Source organism: Culex quinquefasciatus, chromosome 2 (genome assembly GCF_015732765.1).
Source record: "Culex quinquefasciatus strain JHB chromosome 2, VPISU_Cqui_1.0_pri_paternal, whole genome shotgun sequence".
Classification (NCBI taxonomy): Eukaryota; Metazoa; Arthropoda; class Insecta; order Diptera; family Culicidae; genus Culex; species Culex quinquefasciatus.
Genome location: NC_051862.1, coordinates 135,566,341 through 135,584,306, shown reverse-complemented (window position 1 = coordinate 135,584,306; position 17,966 = coordinate 135,566,341).

The following is a 17,966-nucleotide window of genomic DNA, read 5'->3' as shown; positions in this document are numbered from 1 at the left end:
CTTTTACTAAAAGTTATTCTATTCCTTCTACAAGCATTTAAAAAAATATTTCCCAAATGTATTCTAATCAGACGGGAATGCATTGGGCAACACCCATTTTTCTATTTTCAGCTCAGTTCTCTTTTCTTCCAGCGCTCTTTTGGGTCTGCTTAGTGCTGCCAATTATGATGAAATTTTAAGCCAATTATGATGAAATGCTCACGAAAAGTTGCATTTTAAGAGAAAGTTTCCTGGCATCACTAGCTCACTCCAACAGGCGCTGCTGGTGATTGTTGGTAGCCACCCATTGTTCTTTATTTGCCTTCGCCTCTCGTTTGATTCTCTTCAGCCTTCGATTTGAATAGGTATAAACGTCAAGTGACTCGGCGCGTTTGTTTTTTTGATAGCGCTTGCTAATTAATTACATGTTTGGGATTATTTTTCAAGTGAGTGACTAACTAATGTGTAAAAGAACACGTTGCTGGTAGTTGGAAGCCATTTCATATCTTACGCACTATGAAAACGTTAGCGCAAGTGATATATTGATGGCGACTTTTGTTAAGCGGTGAAGCCGAGGGTAAAGCCAACAAAATAATTAAATTATTTCCTGAAATATTTCAGTAAAAGCTTGTTTCTTCTATTACAACCACTGGATGATTCTGTACGTTTTTGTGCACTTCTAAACAATTGTAGAGCTTGTCAAAATGAAGATTTTTATTCTTAAAAAACGAATTTTGGTCAATTGTATCAAAAGTTATGGGTAAAAAAAAACAATTTAAAAATGCTCATTTTCAAATTGAGATTAGACGAGTCAAACAAAAAAGACCTCCGAGATATTTTCAGCAAATGTACTCTAGAATTTGTACTTTCAGATGCTTAAAAGAGCGAGTTCTAATTCCACCACATTTTCAAGTTATTCACATTTCAAAATGGCGTCTTTTTCGTCATATTTTGGCTACAACTTACGTTAAAAAGGTCCGATTTTCGCTCTCTTGGAAGATAAATGTGTGTTTCGATAAGCTCTACAAATGTCTAGAAGACCCCAACACTAGGGTGGTTCAAATCCGGGCTTTTTTTGGGCTACCCCCTGAAATCAAGGATTGTCCCATCACTAGGCTAAATTCCAAATTTGAGCTCATTCTGAACACGGGAACCCCTCCCTCCAATCGCTTGAAGTTTGTATGGGAAAAATCGTCAAAATGTATGGAGAAAAGCAACTGTTTTGCTTTTTTACCTGTGGAAGGCGCCATAATCATCCGATTCTTTCCATTTCTCAAATGTAGAACCTTCATTAAATTTAGAACAACATATGTGATTAACGATATCATCAGATATCATATTATCAGAGCGTGTGAGAGAGAATAAAAATGTCGATGAATCAGTTCATCCATGAATCGACATCTGTTATTATTGAGTATTTTTTTTAAATATTTAAACTGACAAAAATAAAGAAAATTTGCAATATTTGTTACAGGTGATCGAGGAACACAGAAAGAAATTTCCAGACAGCACAAAAAATAATAATTTTAGAGAGTATGAATGAAAATTTGCAGCAATAATTGTAAAATTGCCTAAATTTGTATTGATTTGTAATAAAATATATTTTTGTTAAAGCAAACTACCTAAAGTAACAAAATTTGTATTAGATGAAGATTTTTTTTAAAATGATTGAATTATTATTATGTTTATTTAGCATTTACGAACAACTGCTTGTAATGGTTGGAAAAACAAACAAACCCTGTTCACCTGACATTTGCTAAGCTGTATTTTCTTTAAATTATATTTTTTTCAGTGCAGTTTTTTAATTGGACATAATATAAAAATTCATATGCTAAATATATCTCAAATCAAACCTGTTATTTTAGTTGAAAAATATAATAAATATGCCAGGAACGCAGCGCAGCGGACGGCAAACGAAAACGACGACGACGACAAAAGTCCAAGCAGAGAAACAGAGCGCGCGCTTGTAGGTAAACAGGCAGGCATGCAAGCAGGCGAGCGATCTCGTGAGAGAGTTAGAACCTGAGCGAGAGCACGTGCGTGTACGAATTGGAATTAAACATCGTTGTTAGGTAGCCCCTTACAGCTGGCCGCGCAAAAATGGTCAGTTTTGGGCGCTAATAACTTCGCGGGAAAAAATCCTAAAAATATGGTGTCTTCGGGAAAGTTGTTCTAAATTTAATGAAGGTTCTACATTTGAGAAATGGTAAGAATCGGATGATTATGGCGCCTTCCACAGGTAAAAAAGCAAAACAGTTGCTTTTCTCCATACATTTTGACGATTTTTCCCATACAAACTTCAAGCGATTGGAGGGAGGGGTTCCCGTGGTCAGAATGAGCTCAAATTTGGAATTTAGCCTAGTGATGGGTCAATATTGAATTTCAGGGGGTAGCCTAAAAAAAGCCCGGATTTGAACCACCCTAACCAACACGCTACGACATGAGCCTGAGTTGATAAATTAAAAAAACTCATTTTTTCATAAGCACCTTTACTGCCCATGTTCGCATAAATGTCCCATATGCAAAAACAGCAAGCTGAGAAAAATGCATTTGAAGTTTGTCCCATACATAAGGCTACGTGTTCGCGAAAAAACTGGATTTCCTCCTGATTTCTAGAACAAAGTACTGGATGTTATATGCTCTTTCGAAAGAGCACACAATTTTGAACCAAACTGCATCAATAACTCGAAATCGATGAAAATGCATATGGGACATTTATGCGATCAGGGGCAGTTTACCTACATCTCAAAAATGGCTCTAAAAACTTCCCGTTTGAAGATAAAGCTTTTCTCAAGACTACGAAGCGTTATCTCGTCATTCCTCCAAAATAAAAATTCTGAGTCATCCTAAAATTTGGACCACCCTAATGTCCACCATATCAAAAGACGCCCCTATTGACCATGATCATTTGTCCCGAAGACACCATAGCTCTAAATCTTAACGTGTGGCCGATATCAATTTTGTCACGCTAGATTTCGGTTTCGGACCATTGTGCAGTGCACAGGAGTTGTAGAAAAAGTTCTAGATTTTCTTTGAAAACGAAATTTTCGATTTTTACTTTTTGGGTGTTTTGAAACCGCATTGTCAGTCAACTGTTGTATTAACGAGACCGATCGGATTTGTTTCAGTTGGGAAAAAACTGCTGTCTGACCATTGTGTGCTATGAATTAACTCAAAACTTTGTTGAATTCAAATTGCTTGAATGATTTTTGACTCTCCAAAAGATTGAATTTACATTTTGATCAAATTAAAAATTTGCTTAATTTTTCGAGTTTTGCATTCAACTCGTTTATTTTGATCAAAAAGTTGTTCAAAATTAGCAGAAAATTTAAAATCTGGAAAAATCTATCAAAATCTGGAACAGAGAACGGTAAATCTTTATTCTGGCTTACATTTGAAAAAAAAAAATGCATTTTCAGATATATCTGGCACTCTGAAAATCTTCTCTGTTTATTGGATCAGCTGCGCTAGAATTAGCGATGTTTTTTCGCTAGACCAGGAAGAGCTGCAGCATTCCAAATCAGCCAGAGAATTTATCTACGACATCGCAGAATGACACTCTCACCGCAGTTCTTCGTCACCCATAAAAAAAACCCTCTTCTAACCGATAACTTGAAAACACACTTAATTTTCCAGCAAACAATTTCAAAAACTAGACAAAATAAAACACATACTACTGATTATAAAACAGCTCATTTACCAGTAAGAAAAAAGTCATGCTTGTGCTTGAACAGCCTCCTACTTTTTAGATCTAAACAGAGTGGCATCATTCGAAAATCACGTTACGCATTCTCTCTATTCATCACCCAGATTTATACAATCAATTCATTAAAAAGTGCTTCTAGGGAAACATTGCATTTCAACAGTCATCAAAACCAGTTTTAATATTTATAGATTGATTAGGTTTTTCGTAAATGAACTCCGTTAACATAGTTGAAGATGACTTACTGTAGTTTGAACTATTTTTCAAATGTTTTGTAAACAAAATACTTGTAAATACCGTAAACCGGGGTGACTTTGATAGGATTTCAATTTGTTTTTAGAATATTTTTCAACAGGTAAGGTTTTTCTCAAGATTATTATTTTTAAAACATGTACTGGGGTAGGCTACACAAAGTCCATGCACTATTTTGGAAAAAAAGTTTTTTCAATAGTGTTTAGAAAAATAGTTACGTTAATAATTCTTAGTTTTAATTCCGGGGTGACTTTGATAGTCATAGTTTTTCTTGTTAAAATCATATTTAAGATGTTCAAACTTTATTTGTACGTTAAATGTACCATCACTAAAGTAGCTGATATAGTTTGTGTAGAATCCGAACTGAGCACTTGTCAAACAACGCGCCGGTAACTCACGCTCTCATTCAATGACGCACTCACTCTCGCCTGCTGTCAAACTCTCTTAAAGCATGACAATATAGGGGAGCATGGCCTATAATGGTTTGGTCACGCCTCGACTCTACAATCCCTTCTCTACTCAAACAAAAATAAGAAAAAAAAATCCACTTGATCAGCAAGCATTACTTTGTTACACTGCGATGCTTTAGTCTATGATAATTGCAAGTTGCTTATTCAGTTTGCCTTTTAAATAGTAAAATATCAATAATAATAATAACAGTAAAAAAACATATTAGAAAGTGATCTAGACACAACCTGTCGTATTAACTTGTTAGTCTCGTTGTTAGTTTTGATTACATTTATCAATTGTACATCTTTTCCTACCTAATGAAATCTGAAAAAATTAGGGTTGCCTTTATCACCTGTACTGATATGATCACTGCAGGGTTAAATAATTGAGCTCGCACAAATTATATTTTTGACTCGCCATAGATCATAGGGAGATTTTTTTTTTGTGAAAGCCAAGTCAAGTTGATAACCAAATCAATAAACTGAAAATTGTTTTAACTCAGCCAATTTCAACACAGCGATTGTGAAAGAGAGTTAAGTTCCTGCCAGTCGTGCCACTATTTTTTTTTTATCTGCAGTTCTTCAAATAATTCAAGCTGTTATTTATTCAGATTCTACAAACCTTCTAAACAAAATTGATTCCAAATGCATAGCATAGAACGAATACATCATTTGTAAACATAGTCTAATCATGCCGATTTATGCAGCTGTCTTCAAAACAATATGAGATTTTTTTTTAAATCTTAATTGTTAGAATCATCGACTTGGCCTTCATTTTTAATTCATAATTCCCCCGTCGGGATAATCTTGAAATCTTGCAGAGCTAATAAATATAATATAAAGATTAATTTATCGTTAATAAAGACAACTAACTAACTAATTGATCCAATTGCCTTTTCTAAACCAAGCACTATTTTATAACAATGAATCTCTCATATTTAAAACATGATTAATTTCTTATGATACATTTTCACTACATCGCAATTTAATATTTTAAGATATTCAGATAATCCAACTAAATGTGTCTTTACTCAACAACAAAAATGTTTCTTAATTTATTTCACAATCAACTAAAATTTATCTTTCTAGCTTTTTTTTGATTCATCACAACCCGTGATGAAATACGGTGTTTGCTCTTTAAGCGAATGGTCCTGGGTTCGATTCCCATCTGCTCCCAAAGAAAAGAAAATAGAAATACTTGAAAAGCTGAATATGAACGAAAAAATCAAAATCGCTTGAGTCATGGTTCCATCCCCGACCTTTGGATTGGAGGCCTTCGCGGCTTAGTGAGCTGAACCCAGAATCAGCTAAGCCCAGAATTGTTACAATCAACCCGCCATACCTTTCGAGGTGTTTCCTAGGGCTCTACCTCTCCCTCTAACATTGAGTGCAAAACCACCCTACAAACATATATACCCTTAAGGATCCCTTACTTGCGCACTTGAGATAGATGTTTAATGAATGTATTCATCAGAAATCTGCTTTCTCTTTCTCGTAAAAGTTGTTCATCATACGACTTCTAGCTAGTTTTATTTTTGACTGTCAGGCAACATATTTAACAAGAACTGTTATACCTTGGTTTTCATGAATAAACTGTTAGCGTATTCGGTTTTATCCTACATGAAATTTTCAATGAGCTGATTATGCTGTCTTTGATTGGATCCCCACTCTTGTTTATTGCTTGAATCTCTGCAGTCTGGCTCTTTGAAGATTTACTCTGAGGTTGGCTTGTATCTCAGAGGTATGCCCCATCATGGCTTGCATTATTGTGAGTGCATTACTCTATGCCACTATAACCACAACATAAATAAAGTCAGTTTCTATTGAAAAAAACACACATAGCGTTATTAAAATCGCAACACTTCACACTCAATTGCAGAAATCCATGGACTGGACGAACTTGGAACTAACGCACTAATTTAAGCCACTCAACGATCCTTTAAAAAAATTAAGGTGGAAATGTACCAAAACCATTACCAGTAGTTGATTACACACAAACAATTATGTTCTTAGTTTATCTCTGTGACAGTTAGCAATTACCTGACCATCAGTAATAATTTTGTAACTATCGTTCAATCCTTCATATGCAATTTATTTCTCTGTATTATTGAAAAGAGCACCATTCACCTTCTTTACTCCACCTTTGTGCTTTGAATCGCATGTTCTTTCTTTCCCGATTCTCAGTCACGAAATATTCTAGCAGCGCTGGAACTCCAAGAATCTTGCTAGAATTGTGAAATCCTTTCAAGAGTGTTGTCAGAATATCCAGCTCTACTAGAACTCTGCGAGAATCCTGCCGTGACTGTCATTCCGCCTTCTAAACGTCAAAGTCCGTCAAATATCTCTTTCTCTCTTCTTCTTTCACACACACCCATTCTCTTCTATTGGGTGTTGAAATACTGGCTTATCCTGATCATTTATTTATCATTGAATAATTAATTTTCATTCAATTAAATTCGATCCATACTTGTGATCTTAGCACCCCTTCGATTTGTTCAACTTTCCATTGCTCGCAACGGCTTTCGCCGGACTAGCCTTTTTCCTCAGCGCTACGACATTCGTCGGACTCGCTTTTTTCCTCAGCGCTACGACTTTCGTTGGACTCGCCTTTTTCCTCAGCGCTACGACTTTCGTCGGACTCGCCTTTTGTCTCAGCGCTACGACTTTCGTCGGACTCGCCTTTTTCCTCAGCGCTACGACTTTGTCGGACTCGCCTTTTTCCTCAGCGCTACGACTTTCGTCGGACTCGCCTTTTTCCTCAGCGCTACGACTTTGTCGGACTCGCCTGTTCCTCAGCGCTACGACTGTCGTCGGACTCGCCTTTTTCCTCAGCGCTACGACTTTCGTCGGACTTGCCTTTTGTCCTAGCGCTACGACTTTCGTCGGACTCGCCTTTTGTCCTAGCGCTACGACTTTCGTCGGACTCGCCTTTTGTCCTAGCGCTACGACTTTCGTCGGACTCGCCTTTTGTCTTTAGAATCAATTCATACCTTGTCGTAGTTTCGGCTTTCAACTGGGCATTTGTTATTTTATTTTATTTGTTTCGTTCAGAGAACGGCAAACCCAACTAATCATTCTACTTTCAAAATCGGGAATAACATGACAACACATGATAATGTTGGCCAGTCCATCACTAGACGATCTGTAATTCTCATGACGTCACTTAACAGCAACAAGGACAACAACCCCGATTGAAGAACACACCAATTACCATTCTTTTCTCTAGTCAAAACTTCGGAATTTCCCTGTCCTTTCTGGCAGAAAAGGAATTTTAAAAGAATTGCAAGAATCGTCATAACTGTCTAATTTTCTTCAGATATTGAGGATTTAGCTGATAGCTGGATTTTCTAGCATCTTTTCGCGGTCGTTGGAAACGGTCTTGGATAGGCCTATGGGTGCCCAATTGGTGTTAAATTTTCGATTCAATATAAAATGATGGCTGAATTTTTTTTATCTGTAACCACTTCTTCAATATCAAAAATAGTTATGGCCGCCATGCGACCACGTGCTCCGTTTGTTTGTCAACAAAGCAGCAGCTGGATAGAGAGACGAAGTGAGAGGGGTTCTGACATTTGTTATCCCGCATCTGACCCGCCGCTTATTTTGACGGTCGTTTGCAACGACCGAGTCCAGTAAGGAACTGATCGTACAATAAAAAGGGTCACGAAATAACAATACGAACAGCAGCACAAAGTAGAGGAAACGATTTGAGGCTTTTCTTCTCCCTATCTGGCTTGCATTCGCTGCCGCCATTTGCAACTTTTCGTGACCGTTCTTGGCAAGTACGTACTCCACATAAAATGGCAGACCCTAGGATTACGCAACAAACACTTTCACCATATCTGATGATGGCAAACTTTCTCGTTAAGTTGCCGCTCAAAACGTTACCCAAACCAAGACAAAAGCAAGAAGAATACTTACTCACACCTCTTCTCTCCCAGCCTGCACGATTTCTTTACTTTTCACCCCATTTTTTTTAATTTACCGCAAAAAAAAATATTGAACCACACAAAATCAGGAGCAAAGTTTTTGCTACCGGCTGCGCCAATTGTAGAATCCGAACTGAGCACTTGTCAAACAACGCGCCGGTAACTCACGCTCTCATTCAATGACGCACTCACTCTCGCCTGCTGTCAAACTCTCTTAAAGCATGACAATATAGGGGAGCATGGCCTATAATGGTTTGGTCACGCCTCGACTCTACAGTTTGTAAGAAAAAAATCAATGTTTTTGTTAAGTTAACTAATTTTATAAGCTTTTTAACAAAATACATATAAATTTTAGGTAAAATTAATAAAAAGTCGGAATTTTGCCTGAAATTTGTTAAAACTAGTTTTGTTTATAAAATTATCGATTTATATTGCATTTTATACTGAACTCGAAGCACGAATCACAAGTTTTCACATTTTACATGAAATTTGTTCAACTGAAAATGCCTATAAATTTTGAGTCTTTTTTTAACTGTGTTTCAAAAACACATATTATTTATTATTTACAAATTTATTTAACCTTCTCCTAGCGGAAAATTGTCCAAAGAAACCGAAAATGCATTCCGTTTTCCGATTAAAAATCATGATCATTGAGAAAATCATGACACTTTGAGAAGTTTAAAATAATGACTTCCATCAACATTTTCTTAACTATAGTTAACTAACTTTATAAACCTTTCAAAAATTTATGAAAAGTTCTTTTTGAGGTACTTTGAACACTTCTCTACCACGGTCAGTATGTTTCTGAACCATCCCTTACGTATTTTAAATGTACTCTTCATTTTGCGGAAAAATCGCAAACCTATCAAAGTCACCCCGGCTATCAAAGTCACCCCGTTTTACGGTACTAACACTTGTTCCCAGAAGGTGAAATCGAATAACGGAATAGATGGAAATACATGCTTATTTAAATTACGTCGAACATTTTTGACTACATTTATCAAAGTAACACTTTCGATTGGTGATTTTCCCGAGAATGCGATCTTTTGTGTGATCCACTCCGTTTCGGTTGAATAGAGCGTATATTGAACGATTCTCATCTCTTCAGCGAAGGCACAAGAAAAAAAAGTCAGCTCTCGTCTCATGAATAAAAGCCGAAACTAACCCAAAGCTCCGAGAAGCAGAGAGCTGAACAGAACAGAACAGAACAAAAAAGGGAACCTTTACGGCCGCGGCATGCAATTCAACGCTGCTTGGACTGTTTTTGGTCGTGGCCCAAAGCGGAGAGCGAGAATTAATCGTTTGAAATCTGTTAAAAACGACACCTCGACCAAATTGAATAAACTGGTGTGAAATAAAAGGGAAAACCGGTTCCCGGGTTCGTCGCCGATCGCCCGTTCCAGCTCAGTTCTTCGTTTGGGTGTTGCGCACAGAAGAAGTTAGCCCATTGTCCATTGTGTGCGTGTGTGTGGATGGTTGGGATGACTGGGATGCTGTGTGGAGCGAAGGATTCTGCTGATGGAGATCAGCAGTGACTTCAGGGGGAACAGCAGCAGCAGTGCTGCTAGGTGAGTGGGATGCTGTGGACAGTTGCTGGATGTGGTTGAGCGACTTGAACTTGTATGGGATCTGCTCAAGTTTCCTTTTAGGTTTCAAAATCAGTTCTTTTGTTAAAACTTAATCAATCTTTTTTTTAAGAGAGCGCAAATTGAAGACTATGTCTCTTAGGCACAACTTTCAATAAAAATAAATAAACAGAAATTTGAATATTGCATTAAATAAAGTTAAATTTTCCTCTTTTCCTAGCTTTTTGTTATGTTTACATGATCATTCAGATTTTTGGAAACTTAACAGGAAACTTAACTGTTGCACAGAATGAAATATTTAGCTCTTCAGTACATTTTATATTTCAAATCAGATTTCCCAGTGGGAAAGGTAGCAAGTAGCATAAAGATTCAGGAGTTCTACAAGATATCTTCAAGATAGCTACAGTATAGCAGTTTGGAGCGCGGCAGGATGAAATTCCCTTCAAACCTTCTTCAGACGAATTTTGTTTTATAATCAGAAAAAAGTTAAAACGGGATCAACTCAAATTTCAGTTATAACATTTATAGAGTATTTGTTTAAAGATTCTATTATTAAAATATTATTTATTTTGCTAACGTCATGATTCGAAATCCGGACACTTAGTAGCATATCATTTTCGTTATAGCTGACAAAAAATCATGTAATAAGTTGGAAATGAAGAAATATCATCAGGATGTAGTATTAATAGTCAGTTTTAAGAAAATGCAAACAAAATATGTCTTTTCTAACCATTTTTCATCATAATTTGAAAATTAAAATGACTTGTTGTGCTTCGAATCCCGGACACTGATAAAAGCTGACTCGAAATCCGGACACTTTTGCTTCGAATTCCGGACACTCGTTTTTGCTAATGAATCGCACAAATTTGGACTGAAATGTTAGTGAATGGCATTCTTTAGTTCTCAAATAAACTGTTAACATCAAAACAATCGATATTTTATATAAAAATTTGCTAAAATTTAAGGAAATCAAAGCCATAAATTTCTGCTTTGCCTTCCCGGTGCTTCGGACGCCTATGAAATATTTCACGTGAAATGTTTCACATTTTTGGAAATCTTATAATTTTATTTTATTTAATTGTTTTGACATTAACTACAGCGTTCAAACAAACTTTAAATGAAAGTTGATGTTAGAATTCATCGGATAACACAGTTTTGACATTCATAATGCGAACTTATATCCAAATAATTGATAAAACAAGATGAGGTGTCCGGGTTTCGAAGCGTCCGGGAATTCGAATCATGACGTTATTTTGGTTTTTTTGATACCGCATTGAGTCAGAGGTTTTCGAAAACACCCAAAAAACAAAAAAAAAATCAAATTTTGTTCATTGGACCTTTAAAAAAAAGCTCCAGATTTTATTTTTTGGCGATTTTCCTTACATTCTTATTGAAATATTTTTGTTTGCCATTCAAGCCGCCTGTTTTGATAAAAACTAAAAATTCACAGTATTTTGTGGATTTAAAAAAAAAGTCTAAGATTTAAACGACTAGTTCGATAATTTAAACTGCATGGATTTAGTTAAAATTTCGGCTATCAGCCAATTTTCGCAACGGGATCGACAAAAGAAATGGTCATATGCACATAACTTTTTACAAAACACACTGCGTGGCTGGACCAAAATGTAATAAACTGAGATACTCCATAGGAGATTTTTACGTAAAAAGTAGTGTTGAACTGAACTGAACCTGAACCAGAATCTGTATAAATAAAAATTAACTATCGGTAAAACTCGCGTTTTTTTTAAATTTAAGGTTTTTGATTTTTGTTACTAATTTTTAACTGGCTTGGCCTTATAGGTGCATCGATCTTTAGAATATATTTTTTACAACAGAAAGAAATCTCTTACCTTTAATACCTTGTTTAATACCCATTTTTGGGGTTGTAAATTCGTTTTTATTGTCAAAATATATTCAACCATAAAAACATCAATTTTTTATGTGAACTTGATTAAACTTGAACCTCTGGGACCATGTTTGTCACTCAAAAATCAGCCTAAATATAATTGTCTTTATAATACTTGTTGATGCGATAAGATGATGTGGTTTTGTGCCTTTTTGAGAAAGTGTCTTTTATCGATAACCAGCCACAGCTCAAGGGGGCTTTTGTCCACATCCAATAAAGAAAAAAATAACAATAAAAAAAAAAGAAAATATCTTTTGACAAACAAAACGGATTTACAAACCTTAAAAAGGGTTTTAAATGTAAGTGTTTTATCTTCAAATCTGTTATATCAAATATTTTTTAATGATCGAACCACCTATAAGGCCATGTCAGTTAAAAATCCGTACCAAAATCAAAAACCTTCAAATACTAAAAAATCGCGATTTTTTTTACACTTTCTGATTCAGGCCGGTAAAACACAACTTTCTACGTATAAATCTCCGATGGGGTATCTCGGTTTATAATATTTTGCTCCAGCCACGCCGTGGAACATAATTAGCATGCTATGAAAACATAATTTCAAGAATTTTGAAAATTCGGACTTTTTACTCTATAAAACAGGAATATCTCAGCTCAGAAATGACAAAAAGTCTCTTTGAGCTTAGACGAAATTTTTCTACGGTAAATTTCCTTAAAGATGCTTGTATTTCCAAAGCTACTATTTTATTTGGTTCGCTTATGGTTCGAAAATGTTGTATTTTCGTCATAAAAGCTCAGAAACTTGTGTTTTGGGCCATGGGACATCATTATTTAGCAATCCCCCACGAAAACGGCATAATTCGAAAAAAAGTAAAAAAGTAAAGCCAAAGCTAAATTCGGTAGAAATGACGTGGGGTTATGATTAAAAAATATATATATGTTTTGGGTCTGATAATTTCGGCCAAGGAACCATCAGAAAAAAATAGCCAGATCGAAGAACTTTTTTGCATGATTGCTTTTACAGAAGATTTTGTTATTCTATAATAAATAATTTTTATGACAAATTCGCCTTGAGAACATACTTTCGGATTTTTCCGAATATTTTACGTCCTTATCTATTATATGAAGGGTGAGCAGCTTAATTGCATCGACTTGGTACTTTTAAGGCATGCTAGAATTTACGCTCATTTTTGATATTTTTAGAATCCCTTTAGAATGGTTTCTGCGCCTTAGAAAACAACAGAAAAGTCAATTTATAAAATAATTAAATTTATCTACATAGCATCTCATTTTCAGATCTCAACGATCAGATGATAATGATGTTATCAGCGTCAGTACAAATTGCCCCTTTCGCCAATTTGTCAGCAACAAATGCACAGTCTACGTAAGCGGTGGTCATATTCCAGTAATTTGAGTTTGATTAATTACTCCAACGCATTTCCCCCTTTCAAAATACCATCTGGCATCTCTGGCACAGCATCCACACCAGGCACGTTTTGCATGGAGGTTTAAAAATCTCTAAACTCCATCGCATGGACGTGTAACAACCGTCGTGCGGAACCGTTTCGAATCGATTCTGCTGTTGCAGACTGACCAATGCTGCCTCCGGATGGAGAGAAGTTTCATCTTTCACAGCGCTTCTTGTTCGTATTTTTCTTATTTTACCACTTTTCTCGCGGCTTGATGCCTTTTTGGTCACCTCTTCTACACGGGTTCTTCCCGGTTGGTGTTGTTGGCTTCTTCCTGTACGTGCTCCTTTGTTGTTATTGCTGTCGTTGATATTTTCCTCCTCCTTCTCTTGGGAAACAAAATAGGGTTTTTCGTGCAGGTTCAGATTTTCCCATAAAAAGTTCTATGATGAAAACATTGGTAAAATGATGTACCTGTAGAATATCAATTTAAAAAACATAAGATTCCACAAGGATTTTTTTTTCAAATATGACAGATAAAATCAAGTCAGTTGGTAATTATTTTAAAAAAGTTATGCCGTTTTTTCGTTTTTTTTTGTGAAGCCTTGAAACCACTGCGACCAATTCGTGCTTGCCATTTCATTAGGGCACAAAACTTTTTTGGACAAGAGTGTGTCCCTTTCACACCCTATGTGAACTGTCATTTGAGTGAAAGGGATACACTATTGTTTACAAAAGTTATGTGCCCTTTTTTTATCATTGTCATTTAAAAGCTGAACAAATGGTTAAAAACCAGCGAGTTTCAAAAAACCCATTGCAAATTTTATTTTAAATATTTGGCCCTAAAAAATCAGGGAGCAAAAAAAGAATTGACTAAGACTGACATTTTCATGGGACCAACCATAAACCACGTGGATCTTTTTTTGACAAAAATGATCGCGCAGGCTCTACTCGATAAGATAGGAGCAAAGGTCCTGATTTTCGGTTCAATGAACAGAAACCATTCATCGCCTATCCATTCGTCGCCTATAGAGGAGAAAATCGTGACGTCAGAAATGAACTCAAATCACTCAAAGTTCATTGTGTGAGTGACTTTAACTTTTTGGCCTAGTTTGACAGCTCCATTGTTCTAAGTTTTCCTAAGAATCCTAAGAATACTTTATGAAAATCATACCTGTCAAAATTCCTAGCCTCAAAATTTTGTCGTGAGTTGCTTTTCTACTCTATAGAGGAGAAAAGCAACTCGCGACAAAATTTTGAGACTAGGAATTTTGACAGGTATGATTTTCATAAAGTATTCGCCTCCTTTTCTCTCCCACATAACAACTGGGGACAAAGTAGCTGTCAAACTAGGCCAAACTGTTAAAGTCACTCACAAAATGAACTTTGAGTGACTTGAGTTCATTTCTGACGTCACAATTTTTTCCTCTATTCCAACCCGCTAGCATTCATGAGAGAATGAGACTCACAAGCAGACAGCGAATGGCCCGAACTGTTCACTCAGCGAACAAATACATCGTGAAAATTTTTGCCTACTCCGTCGCTGGACGATACTCACACACTAATATGCTCAGCGAAGAGCCATTCTCACAAAATGCCAGCGCGGCAGTCTTTTTGTCTTCACGCCCTCAGTTTGCCATCAATTTGATTTTTGCTTGGTGGAAGTTTCTTTTAATGGTGTCTATAATGTTATGAAATCAAAATAAATGCACAATTTAATTGATAACATTGATTTTAGGCAACCCAAATCAATGAGTATAACGCAGCGCATCAGAGAAAAATTGTTTTCAGTTCAGAGTGATTGGCGAGGTTCGGCCTGTCTGAGCCGTTCGGAGACTGAGCCGATCAAAGAGAGAAGGAGAGTAGAAGAGAGAGTGTTCGGGAGCGAATGGTGTGAAAGTGACAAACGGTAGGAATTCATCAGGGCAGTATCGCGTCGCCTGCTATTTGTGCTCGCGAATGGAGTGGTTGATTTTGAGCAATCTGGACCCTTGGATAGGAGTCCACAGAAACACGAGCACTTTGAATTTTTCAAAAATATTTAGACTGGGCCGAATGGCACACAATTTAGGGCCCTGATTTCCGGTTCAATGATCAAAAATCACTCACTCATCACCGAACGAAACTTCGTGAGCGAACATGACTCGCTAGCTGCCAGCGACTTCGTCAATTGCTTCACCCAGCGATACAAATACTTTGTGAATATATTTGCCTACTTTGTCCGTCGATCCGAGTCACAAACGAATATGTTCAGAGAGGAGAGAATCTAACAAAATACTTGCGTGGCGCTCTTTTGGCCATCACTACCAACGTGGGTCTCGTGGCGCAGGGGTAGCGGCTTCGGCTGCCGATCCCGATGATGCTATGAGACGCGGGTTCGATTCCCGCCTTATCCACTGAGCTTCTATCGGATGGTGAAGTAAAACGTCGGTCCCGGTTTCTCCTGTCTCGTCAGAGGCGCTGGAGCAGAAATCCCACGTTAGAGGAAGGCCATGCCCCGGGGGGCGTAGTGCCAATAGTTTCGTTTTTTACCAACGTTTGCCGTCAATTTGAATGTGGAAATTGCTGACAAATGTGACTTTAATGTTGTGTTATTAACAAAATTGTAAAATATTTTGGATATCATCGATTGTAAGCAATTTTAAAAATGATCATAACAAAGTCGATCGCAGACTATTTTTAGTCAGCTTTGAGCGACACAACGCAATCAGCTTCTCTGAACCATACGCTGCTTTAGCCGATTCGAGAGAGACAGAGAGCAAAAGAGAGAACATTCAGTAGCGATTGGTGTGGAAGTGACAAACGGTAAAAATGCATTAGAGCAGTTTAGTGTCGCTTTCGCTCGCGAATAAATGATTCTTTCTGAAGCAATCAGAACCCTTGCATACAATCCAGAAATTGCAAACTGTACTAATTCTCCATACAAACTTTGAAAAAAAAGAAAACAATTCGGCCAACCTAAATATTTTTGAAAAATTCAAAATGCACTTGTTTCTGGGTAAATTTTGTTGGTCAGTTTTATTATTTCTTTTTTGAATTTTTTTCAAAAGACCAAAAATAGCTTGTAAAAACGTTTTTTGTCGATTTAATAAATTTGACCAAGTCAAAGACGTGATTAATATATTTTTTATATAATTTATTAAGCTATCTCTAATGTTTTTTCTCCAAATCATAAGGGCATTACTAAAATATGTGCTTGAATTAGCTCAAAACTGAACCAATGTCTGATTGTGTATATTCAATAATCATAAGGAATGATTTTCACTAATATTTACTGAACTGAATTACTACGTTTTAAAATTGCTTTTTTTTATCCAAACCATGAACCCAACCCTATTCCAACTATGCTGCACTGCTTCCCGTTCGAGCAATTTATGCTGCCCGGCCGCTGCAACACAAAACGTGTGTCCGTTGGAGCTGATGGCTCGCTCACTTGAAGAGCTCTCTTAAGCCAGCCAAGGCGAGAATGGAGCAGCACACGCGAGAGCTCAACCCGAACCCAAAGTGCAAAGAAAAACATTGCTTTTACATAAAATTTTCCTGTTCTTGGCACGACCGGGCTCGGCTCCCCCTTGCTGACTCCACTTGCTTCTTCACTCTTGTCCGAAGAGCAGCACGAAGGTGGCTGTAAATCGCGATGAACTTTGGTTGATTATTTGCTACGAAACGATTTTTTCTCTCGCTTTATTTTCATTTTTGCCTTTCTTTCTCCCTGCGATCGAAGTGCAAAACAAGAACAATTCTTGACAAAATCACAATTTTATTTTCAAACTTCAATAACTTTTCTAAAGTTTGAAACTTGTTTGAAAGGTTTTTTTTATGAAAAAGGAATCAAGAATTGAGGCAACTAATAAAACTTGTTTTAAAAAAGAAGAAGAACCAATAAAAATAAATTTTTCAAAAGTATTAATTTCATAAAGAACTCCCCTAAAGGCCAACCCAACGCATGTTGAACGATATGTTCGGAAAGTGTAATATGTTGTATGTGTGTTGCTGTTCTGGAACCAAGAGGCAACGAAGGAAAAGCTTCTCCAAAAGGAAAGATCAGAGAGCAAGGAACGAAAACACGAACGAACGAACGAAAAAAAATACGGACGAAAATGGGAAACAAGACGGGATGCTTTTAATGGTGTAAAACTGATCGTACATTAAAACCTATGATTTGGCGGAAGCGGTATAATTATAAACTTTAATAAGCTCTCCGGCAGTTTTGTATGAAGAGAGCGATCGGAAAAGAAAGAGAACAGCAAAAAAACCTCAACCACAGAGTAAGAGATTTGAACATTTTAATTGTATTGTAGGCACGCGCCCCCGTTTTGAGTGGTTCCGATTCCGGGGCAGGCACGATGCTGTTTTTTTGCGAAGATTTTTTTTCCTTTCTTTTGGAAGGAAAAGAGAGTGAGTCATTTATGATACGAACATGTGTGATTGCTCGCGAGAGTACCGGTAATGGTACATTAAACTGCGATAAATACTTCCTTTTTTTCGAAGCTGGCAATTGCGTTGCAAGTTTTTGGGAAAGCCGAAAAGAACTTAGATGTTTCCGTTCTGTCGGGTTCGTCGTTTGCGTAAGCGGGCCTACAATTGAAGTCTCTCCCGAAGATTGCTTGAATGATTTGCTTTGATTTCAGAGCTCTAGGTTTTTGACCTACCACTTGATTCAAAAAAAAAAATGTTGTGGGGTAATATTTGTGATTAGCTAAAAACATGGTCAAGCATATGCTAAAAATTTTGCTCAATGATGATTTGATGAAATTATTGAGTTTTGTAAGAAAAAATAATCCATGATCATTAT